Source organism: Erpetoichthys calabaricus, chromosome 7 (genome assembly GCF_900747795.2).
Source record: "Erpetoichthys calabaricus chromosome 7, fErpCal1.3, whole genome shotgun sequence".
Lineage (NCBI taxonomy): Eukaryota > Metazoa > Chordata > Cladistia > Polypteriformes > Polypteridae > Erpetoichthys > Erpetoichthys calabaricus.
The window spans coordinates 164,265,724-164,273,658 of NC_041400.2; the positions used below are offsets into that span (position 1 = coordinate 164,265,724).

The window sequence follows — 7,935 nt, forward strand, 5'->3', positions numbered from 1 at the left end:
ATTATTGTTTCTCATAGGGAGTGGCATTGTGGCAGCACTACTGCCTCCTGACAGGGACTCTGGGGTCCAAGTCCTGGGTACTCCCTAGAATTTGCATGTTACCCTGTATACGCATGGGCATGCTCCTGATTCTTCCATGCAAATTAGATGAATGGTAAAGCTAAATCAGCCTGATATGTGTGTGTTCACCCTGAAAAGGGCTGGTGCTGTGCCCAAGGATTGGTCCTACCGTGTGACTTCTGCTTGCCGGGATAGACTACAGTTTCTTTGCAGCCCTGCTCTGGATAAGCGGGTTTAGAAGATGATAGAACAAATGTGTATTGGACTAGTTTATTTTTGCAAGAACGTGAAAATTTAAGAACAATAGATAAATTACGGAAAATCAAAGAAGAGAAACAGATGGGCGCAGAATCAATAGTAGCACATGCCATGCAGTGCCAAACAAACATACACATTCTGTATATGGTGCGCTGAAGGTCAATGTCAAGTGTGTACCACATGTTACTTTGTTACACTCATTGATTTAATGTTAGAGGGATTTCATCCCTACAGTATTCCACCAGTTACCAGTTTTAATCAGAAGCCAATTCTCGCCTTGTTTGATGAAAAGAATTCATTATGCTTATAATGTTGGAGCTCAGACCTGCACTACTTACCTTCCTATGTGGTGTAGAGGTTGTCACTGCTAGCTCACAGCTCCAGTGTTCAATTGCCTGTTAAGCATTTGCACATTTTCTCTTAACCGGCATGTTTTTTTTTTTTTTTTTACTGGATACTCCAGTTTTCCACTCACATCGCAAAGATGTGTAGTTCAGTTTGCCTGAACTCTCTAAACTGAACCAGGGTGAATAAGTGTAGGTGTAACACATAAGAATATCCTGCCCTCCCTATTCTGAGACTGGCACTGGTTAATCGCGGCCCTGAACTGGATAAGTAGATAAGAAGGTGGACGACGAGTGTGAAAGTAGTTACTGTATGTATGTGCCGTCCTTCCTTTTTTGATTCATTTCAATTCACTGCAATTGGTTAGGCTTTCCAGTGCAAATGTTTCTGAATAGCAGTGAATAATCAGTAAGCAATCAAAGGTGGACCTAACAAAGCACCCCATAAATGCTCATCATTCATTAATCAATTTTCTAAACCCAATTATTCAGGGCAAGGTTATGGGGAAGATGGAGCCTATTTCAGCAAGCATCAGGCACAAGGCAGGAACAAACCCTTTGCAGAGCCCTAGCCCATCACAGGGAGAACATACACACACATAAAAGGGGCCAATTTAACAACACCTATCCACCTAACCTGCATGTCTTTGGACTGTGGGAGGAATCCAAGAAACCAGAGGAAACCCATGCGGACACGGGCAGAACATGCAAACTCCATGCTGGGAGCACCCAGGGCTTCAACTGCGATCACCTTGTTGGGAGGTAACGAGCACTATCACAGTTCCAGGCCAAGCTCATCATTAAGTGAATAATTTTAAAAACACACAGAAGACTTTAATTTAGGGGAGACATGAGTAAATGTCACTTTTTAATAGGTAAATAGAAAGGCTCCGACACCGCCATTATATTAAATAGAGAGATAGATAGATAGATAGATAGATAGATAGATAGATAGATAGATAGATAGATAGATAGATAGATAGATAGATAGATAGATAGATAGATAGATAGATAGATAGATAGATAGATAGATAGATAGATAGATAGATCAATCTAAGGGGGAATTTATGGCTTTTTACAAAAGGTCAAAAATATTATTAAAAACAGCAACAACAACCACTCCACTCAAATACGCACAAAGAATTATAAGAAAGAAGTAACTTTCTGACTTGGTTATAGATAAACAGAGCCATCACAGTCACAATGAGACATTATGCAGGCATATTGTTGTAGGTATAAAGGAGTCCCAGTAGAGTTTATTGGCACACTTCTGCTGAATAATTTGCTGTTTTAAAGCACTCAGGTGGATGTGCAGCATTGTTCATAATTACCATCAGTTTTGTTTTCATTCTCTCCTCTGCTGGATGGAGGATGGATTTATTTTCAAATAACTGATTTTTAAATTGATAGATAGATAGATAGATAGATAGATAGATAGATAGATAGATAGATAGATAGATAGATAGATAGATAGATAGATAGATAGATAGATAGATAGATAGATAGATAGATAGATAGATAGATAGATAGATAGATATGTGTCTCTTCTGACAAAGAAAGGGACAGAGGAAATTAAAAATATCTGCTTGTCTGTGGAAGGGTAGTTGAGAATACAATACATGAATTGAGCTACATATAACTTTAAACCAGGTAAGGATGAATGATTAAAAATCTTCAGCTCCATATCACCAGCAGTGATTAGGATAAGCAATAAACTGAAATCACAGAATTATTATTATTTCGATGATGCCTTTATCCAAGGCTACTTACAAAATTTGAAATATTATTGGTTGCATTTCTTTTATGTTTCAACTGGAAAACAAGCAGATGAAGTGACTTGCTCATGGTAATGCAGCCTGCTGCTATTGGCAGTGTATGATAGATAGATAGATAGATAGATAGATAGATAGATAGATAGATAGATAGATAGATAGATAGATAGATAGATAGATAGATAGATAGATAGATAGATAGATAGATTTTCGTATTGATATATTTTGTTTTTGTATTGATGGGTATAAACCATAATTAAGAGATTAGTCAGAAGTGTACTTGAAGTATAGGGTACGAACCCCCTAAAGTAATACGTTATGTCAATGCAGTCTGGCGCTTTTGAGCAAAATCTTATTAAAGCAAAATAAATGAACGCACTGCGCTATAATAAACGCTCCCAGCCCCTGTACTGTTTCTCATTTCCTACACCTGCGCACCTTTTCAACACACTCTAGACGGCCAGGGACATCCACTCCTATGGCTAAGGCCGTTCATCTTCTTCACACAAAGTTCACCTTTTTTAAGTCTCCCGATAGCAATCATTTGCTCTTCTACTAGAGAGAACAACCATCTCACATTTACATTCTTCATCGTCTTTCATGCACACGTGAATCACTTCATTTCAGTCTGGGGAACAAGTGGCATACAGAAAACTGAATCTAAACATGATCTCATTCCTTAACTATTTAATTTTAAAAGATGACGCTACTTTTTAGCTGTACTTTCTGTGACCGTTTAACACTCGCAAGTCTATGTCCAGCATATTCTAGCATGCATGTATTTTATTTATTTCAGGTGAGTATTTTTCTCCCAGATACGACTTTTTCATAGCATAGCAACTCTGCCTCGTTAATTTTCCTCTTACCCTCAGAGATTTTGCTTTCTTTATGCCGAATGCATTGAACAGCAGATCGCATTTAAAAAAATCCACGAAAACTAAAAGAAACGTTTGACGGTTAGACGTGTCTGAGTACAAACACCTAAAGCAAGAAAGGCGCGGCGTGGCGTGACGCTGTCCCGGCGCACGGCGAAGAGCGCGACTCACCAGCGCTGCCTGTCAGGAGGCTCCAGCCTTTTGCTCGCTCTCTACCTGCCGCACGCTTACTTCATAGTGCAGAGGGATGAGGGGACACACGCAGAGTCAGCCGCAGTGTTTGAAGTGACTTAAGAAAGAGAACAGGAACAATCACTTTGTTCTCCTTTTTCAGATGAGTACCTTCGGAAAGAAGGAAGGAAGGGAGTGGAGAGGAAGTCAACAAGCCTTTGCCTTCCTGCAAAAAATAAGGAAACTCTAGATAGACATCTCAGGCTCCCTCTTCGAAGTACAGATTTATTTGGCCACAGAATAAAAAAAATGGAATGGGATGTGTGTGATAGCCTGCCATAGTTCAACTGCAGACATGAATGTTCTGGTATAAGACTGAAACGTCCAGAGAAAGGAGTACCAATCAAGTGAAATTCTGTGCCAGTCAGTCTTTATGGTGCCTTGCAGGTGATGAGGCACTGGGCCTTAAAGTTGAAGTGAAGATCAGGTTATTTAAATGGTGGCAAAAGTCACACTCCTCACTTACAGTAATGTCCAGTGGTGCCTATTGGTGCTGCCATGCTGCTCTGTTCTCTTCTTGCTGATTATTGAAATATACCTTTAAGTTGATTGAAGTATACAAGCATACAAATGTTTTAATTGGTATTCTTCTTCTCATCTTCTTCGCTTTTAACAGTACAAGAATTCGAGGTGAATGGAAGCCTTTTGGGAAGACCTGGAACTAAGCACTGTATGTATTTCTTTTGTGTTGCTTCCATCCTGTGGGGCCAGCAGAATAAGGCTGTCTGGGGCACAAAAGATAAGCCACCAAGTCAAGCTTAAGACTCTAGAACAGGGGTCTGCCCCTCAAGTCCTGAGGGGCCACAGTGGTGGCAGTTTTATTGATCCAACCCAATTTCTTAATGAGAAGTCAATTATTGCATATGTTACATTTTTATTCATCACTTTAGTTGTCTCACTTTTTAAAATTCACCGCTCTTAATTACTTATTTCAGTCTTAGGCAGCTGCTTTCACTGGTTTTGAATTTCTCCTTATTAACAATAAGATGTAAATGACAAAAAATCAGCAGTTCCCCATGTAACTTATTTGTGGGTATTCCACGGAAGATTATTTGTGACAAAATTAAATGCAATCCAGCATGTTACCTACATTGAAATGTAATGCATATGTACATGGTGCAATTAATTTTGGCACGGTTTTATTGTATCTGTTTAAAATTCAATACAAAAGCATATTGCATTTCTATTCATCTCCATAGGTCATGTGTCATAACTAAAAGTAAAGCAAATGTATTGCATTTCAGTTAGCAGCTTCTCCAAGTGTATTGCATTTTGGATCAAAATCATGCATTAATTGTGTCAAAACTGAATGTAATCAAAAGACCAATCAACGTCAAAAGGTGGGTCACCTGTGGGGCAAAGAGGTGATTTATTTCTAAAGGCTTATGTATACTGGAGGCAAGTCAGCGTACGTTTCCATTGATGTGGAATGTGAAGTGATTAACAGAAATGGTGAAAAGCATGTTTCAGTGGCTGAAAGAGTTTACTCTTATGTTAAGCTGTCTAAAGTTATTTTCCTTGTTTGCATGCTAAATAAATCAGTGCGATTACATTTTTGAGCTGTGGGTTGTTTTAACTAAATATTGAAAATAGTGAAACATTTGTTAACATCACCAAGCTTGGTTTCTTCGTAGCTTTTCATTCGTACTATCTGAGATTACCAGATATTAGATTTTTTTTTCTCTTCCTTTGACACAGAGGAGAATGATATTATCATTTACATCACCAGTTTGCACCTGTTCAGTGAGGCAGCAGATCCCCGTGTCACACCCTTACAGGCTTAGTACAACAGGTATGCAATGACCCGCTGAGACGAGAGGGGAGCTACCTCTTGTGACAAATAGAGGCACTGTCGACCCCTTGAACCCTCAGACCAAACGTCAGACACCAGATAAAAGTCCAAATATAATATTTATTAGGACAATAATGTGCACAAAGCACCCTCCACTCCACTATACTTATAAACAATAACAAATCACTAATCAATACAATAATCACAATCCTCCACTCCCAGACGTGTTGCCACCCTTCCACCCAGCTCAGCTCGTCTGTCTGGGATTTCCCAGAGTCCTTTATAGTCCGTGACCCGGAAGTGTTTCTGTCCCTCAGTCCATGTGACTTTCTATCACTTCTGGGTCAGGTAAAAACTTCTCCTTTTCTTCATCAGCCAGGAAGCACTTTATTTCTTCCAACCATGTGACTGGGATTTACTTCCGGGCTGTATGGAAAACAAAACGTCTCTGTGTCTCCCTGCAGCGTCCCCTGGCGACCCCGACATTATCCAGCAGGGCTGTGCATTGAAACTCCATAGTCCATGATGCCCTGCTGGAATACAGGGCATCTCGCAGGGCATCTCCACGTTGCAAGGAGGGCTCCATCTAGTGGCCTGGGGGTATTGGCTGGGATGAATGGCCGGCCATATCTCACACTCTACATTTATCTACTGTTTCTTCTTCCCTCACAGTACGGAGAAGCCACCCAGTAAGGGTGCCTAACCCCACCCATTCCAGTTTAGCCACCATAAAAAGCAGGCATCCCTGGAAGCGTCTTCTTACAAGGCCAGAGAAAGCCACAGAATGGAGCACCGAGTATTGATCTTTATTTTTAATTTATGCAAAACTTTAGAGTGGGGATAAGTGGGAGGATGCAAGTTTTTCTTTCTTTTTTCAAAAGTTTTTCATTCATCTGCCAATGAATAAATGGGATGACCTGGTCCCAAAAATTCTTTGAGTTTGAGACTGTTGTTTCACCACCCAGCCACAACCTGCCTTATCAACTCCCTGTTACCCCAACTGTTGATGCCCCTTGCCCCAACCCTAACCCTAACCCTAACCCTAACCCTTTTGATGCTGATTGGGTGTTTCATTACAATTAGTTTTGACACGATTAATGCATGGTCTTGAATCGAAATGCATTACCTTTGAAAACAGCCACTAAGCGAAATGCAATACCTTTGCTTTGCTTTTAGTTAAGACACACAATTTGTGTATGTGAATTAAAATGCAATACACTTTTTCACTGCTTTTTTATACTTAACACAAAGACTGCACACTGTAGTAAAGAGCATTTAATCATTTGGTTGATATGTTTTTAATTATGACATGAGAAAACCATGCCAGAATTAAATGTGCCATATACATATGCATTACATTGCAATGTAATTAACATGTTGGATTACATTTAATTTTGGGACAAATAATCTTCTATATTGATCAGGCTCAAAGTCATCAAAATCTTGAAAAGAAATTGCCAGAGAGTTGTCTTAAGATAAACAAAAGTTGTTCCTTTGAACCAAAATTTAGGCAATGGGTGATCAAGTGGCTTACACATAACATCCATGATATTACAGGTGGACGCATACATATTTGATATGCCTTTAACAATGGCAGGCATCATAACAACCAAACCAAAATCTGAAAAAGTTGAAGCGATGGTATTATCAACAAATGATACAACTAAAGGACAAAATAACAACTAGAACATAAAAATGTAATGAAGAAGGGAACTCTAAAAATCTGAAACTGATGATTGCAAGGCACTACCTAATTTTCTGTTAATGTTCTTTAAAACATAGAATACATACACCTCCTTGGTTAGCCTTAGTAAGGAAACATTCTTCAAAATATGCTTTGTATGTTTTGCTCTGTGCTCCTGTGCATACAAATTACTGTCAGTTTTCGAGGAATCCAGTAGTTAACCATTTTTTAAAGATATAGAACCAATGTAGGTCACATTTTGAGGCACAGAAGCTCTTATCTGCTGCCCCTATTCACAACACTCCCATATTTCAGCCTTCCTTAACCTATGATGTATTTGATGTATGGATGTTACTAGATGGGTGGCACGGTGGCGCAGTGGTAGTGCTGCTGCCTAACAGTTAGGAGACCTGGGTTCGTTTCCCAGGTCCTCCCTGCGTGGAGTTTACATGTTCTCCCTGTGTCTGCGTGGGTTTCCTCCGGGTGCTCCGGTTTCCTCCCACAGCCCAAAGACATGCAGGTCAGGTGCATTGGCGATCCGAAATTGTCCCTAGTGTGTGTGTATGTGTGTGCCCTGTGGTGGGCTGGCGCCCTACCTGGGGTTTGTTCTTGCCTTGCACCCTGTGCTGGCTGGGATTGGCTCCAGCAGACCCCCGTGACCCTGTGTTCGGATTCAGCGGGTTGGAAAATGGATGGATGGATGTTACTAGATTTCTTGACATTTATAGATCTCTATGTTGTGTGGAGACTGGCTCGGACACAGACAGGAAGACACGCTCATGTCACCCAACACATGTTTATTTATTCCACTATTTACAAAGTCTAAGTGCCCACAAACCCCAAAGTCCTGGCAACACAACAATGCCTTCTCTCTCTTCAGGCCACCTCCTTGCCTTCCTCCAGACATCATCTACCTTCC

At 40.3% G+C, this 7,935-nt stretch overlaps 1 protein-coding gene across 1 annotated transcript in view; it reads right to left on the bottom strand.

The window, feature by feature from the left end:
- The window catches only part of znf366 (zinc finger protein 366), a 49,796-nt gene extending 46,112 nt beyond the window's left edge, over positions 1-3,684 (bottom strand). Inside the window, exon 1 of the mRNA XM_028805660.2 lies at positions 3,481-3,684. The gene's annotated coding sequence lies outside the window, so the exon portion shown is untranslated. The remainder of the gene's footprint in view (positions 1-3,480) is intronic.
- Between the last annotated feature and the right edge of the window lie 4,251 nt (positions 3,685-7,935).